This window comes from Condylura cristata, unplaced genomic scaffold, assembly GCF_000260355.1.
Source record: "Condylura cristata isolate star-nosed mole 26May11 unplaced genomic scaffold, ConCri1.0 scaffold00017, whole genome shotgun sequence".
Classification (NCBI taxonomy): domain Eukaryota; kingdom Metazoa; phylum Chordata; class Mammalia; order Eulipotyphla; family Talpidae; genus Condylura; species Condylura cristata.
Window position 1 is genome coordinate 27,026,747 of NW_004567118.1, and position 3,217 is coordinate 27,029,963.

Consider the following 3,217-nt stretch of genomic DNA (forward strand, 5'->3'; position numbering starts at 1 on the left):
GCTACCTGCATTATGAATATTTGCCAAGGGGAATTTTAGTGTAGTCATTAAGATTTTAACGTTTCATTTAATTAAAATGGAAGACAATATGTACTACATATATTCTCAAACCTCATAAAAATGAAATTTTCCCTACATCCTGTCTTGATGTTGGTTATAGGGATCAATGCATAATAAAAATTCATAGAAATTTACAACCAAAAAAGTCAATTTTAAATTATTTAAGGATTTATTTATTCATACAAGAAATGGGTTGTAGGCCAGAGGTGTGAGTGGAGGGGGTGAGGGGATTCCCCAGAGACAGAGTGTGGAACAGAACAAGCAGATCTACTGAAATATACTACTGAGGGGAACAGCGGGCAGGACAGGAAAGATCTGATGTGCCATGTGGGCCACCTTCCTGGCCAGCTGGGGATTGAACTCATGCTGCAGTAGCTGGTGACAGTTTGATAGTGCTGTGTCTTTAACCCTTGCACCACCAGGAGGCCCCAAGAATTCAATTTTATTGTAAATTAAAAAAAAAAAAAACTTTAAATAGAAACCTAAAGTCATGTAATTTTTACCTAAAAACAGGATTTTCATTGTGTGTAAATTATATACCAATGTATGTGTCCTTAAAAAAAAATGAAAGCTTTTAACAAGAATGATTATAGTATGTTTAAAGAATAAGGCTTTAAATTGAATTAGTGGTATAAGATATATGTACTATATTATGTGTACACTATGACTTCCATTTATATAGCCATGTAATTTTCTCTCTACCTACTGAGATGATAGACATTTTTCTCATTGTTCATTTTTTTTTTTTGTACCAGGAACACATCTTATTTTCTAGTGAAGTAATTTTTTTTCAATGTTGAGTAGGTAAGCACTGGCCTATTGGTGGAAACTCAAGAGTAAAAACTCCTCACACTTTGGCTCTGCTGCCCAAGCTCAGACAGAAAGGGTGAACTTTGGCAACAAGCCAAGGGAGTGAAGTGAGGGCTGGAAAGGGGGCTGGATTCTGTACTAACAACTAAAGAAAAGGGGTTATGGCCCTAAGAGCAGTGTGTCCTGAGTGTCTGATCACTAGGTTACTAAGACATGCATGGAAGAGTTTGCCAAATCAAATATAGCTCTTAGAACTTACTTTGAGGCCCCACCAGGCACTGTCAAAGATTACCTTCCCAGCATACTAGAAAGCATTCTCTGCCGGCAGATTGGTCCTGTCAATTTATTTATAGGAGATTGGTTCGCATACTCAAAATGATATGAATACTTCTAATTATATCCAAACATGCCAAATGTCAGTACAAATTATGCTGTGGGTTCATGTTGCCAAATGTCTTGCCCTAACAAAGAGGAGATAGCTGCAGCATCAGCACATTAGTTCCTATATAAGCAGGACAGATCCCTCCTGCCTTATCTCCACCAAGAACCCAAGGTAAGTGTTGCGGGTCTTGACACTTAAAGAATCTGCGGGGAAGAAAGAACTGATGCTGTGGCCCATCTCTGAGCATGAAACTTCTTCCCAACTCTGACTTTTCTATTCATAAAGCCAAGCTTTAGAATTTGTAACTATCTTTCCGGAATTTCAGAACGTTAACAATAAAAAATGTGTTGTTTTACAGCACTTGACACTTCTGAGCCTGCATTTTCATCTGGAACTCCAGAGGTAAGACATGGCTTTATTCATTTATTGATGACGGAGAGGATTTATTCATTTATTGATGACAGAGAGGATTTAGTCTAATGAAGCTGGGAACACTTTTCATTGTATATCATTTTCATGCATCAATGTTTTGTTAGCTATGTGATGCTTCAGAATGACTGCTGTAAATGCTGGAAGATTTTTTTTAATAATATAATAGTTTATTTTTACACCATTTTGTGCCTTTTTCCATCTGCTGGAAGACTGTTTTTTTCAGAATTTCTTATTCTCAAACACATCTGAGTTCCAGGATTAAAGGAGTCTTTAACACAGAATGAATTTTGACAGTTTTCAACTACACTTAGCACTATCCAGGGGCAATAGATTACTTCATGCCAAGCTCTTTCTGCTGCCAAATAGTGACTGCTCAGACATTTACTGATGTTTGTTAAATACCCCACAGAAAGTTTTATCTAAAAATGTAAACACAAACATCTTACTTAAGTCATACTAATTTAGCTACTATTTAATGATTTCCTCTTTATTTTTTAGAAAGATTTATTATTGTTTAAAAAGTCACAAATATTACATCCCAGAGTACTAAATGTAATCTCTTACCTAACTTAGAGAGATCTGGCCCCTGCTAAAGTAATTCACTGCCTGAAAGTAAAGACTCACTCACCATGCCAAAATAACCTGCTGAGATGACAGAGGTATAGCGATCAATTACAGGACAGTGGCACACATGCATGTAATGAATTCTTAAATTGGTTTCTCCTTTCTTTTTTGGATGAAAAAGAAGAGAAGCCGTGAAATGTATGCGAGGAAAAGAGCCTTCTTCATGCTGAAACTCTCATTTCTCTGTGGTTAGGTCTTCTGACAGTTAAAGCCTCTGTGCCAAAAGGAAAGTTCAAAAGAGATTTTGGAATTAAGGCAATGCTAAGTCTTTTGGTAGCAAGCCAAATGCCAAAAACTCAGAGCACAGAGAATTTATGAGGTCCTTTCAACAATCTACTGAGAGACATAATATCAAATATCAACGTAAAGTAGATGTCAAACATAATTATTTGACTTATAAGAAATGACCATCTTTTTAAAAGGCAAAAATATTTTTGATAGTTTTGAAAGTATCAAACTTCATTTGCAAAAGACAAATGTTTCTTCCTAACTAAATGGTTGTCCTGTAATGCAAAGATTGTAAGGAAGGAAAAGTGGGGATTAAAGAATTGCAATTGCTAAAATAAACACTCCATTTAGTTAGAGAGATTATTACAGTTTAGAGACTCAAACATGCAACGAGTCATTCTCAGTCAGGACTAGGATGGGAATCCTAATGGTGAGGATCAAGGAAATTTGTAAAGTCCTAAAAATGAAATCTCAAATTACAACCTCATTCCACACCAGCTCTTCAGGCTGTGTCAGAACACTGAGACAGGGCGGTTTGGGAGAATAATTACAGCCTGAGTGAAGGATGCTCAAAATTCCCTTCGGTTCAAATCCTAACTCACATGTATGACTTCAGGTTTCTATTTCTCCTTCTTCCCCATGTTTCCCACAGGCAGAATCCACTGCTAAAAAATCGCAGCC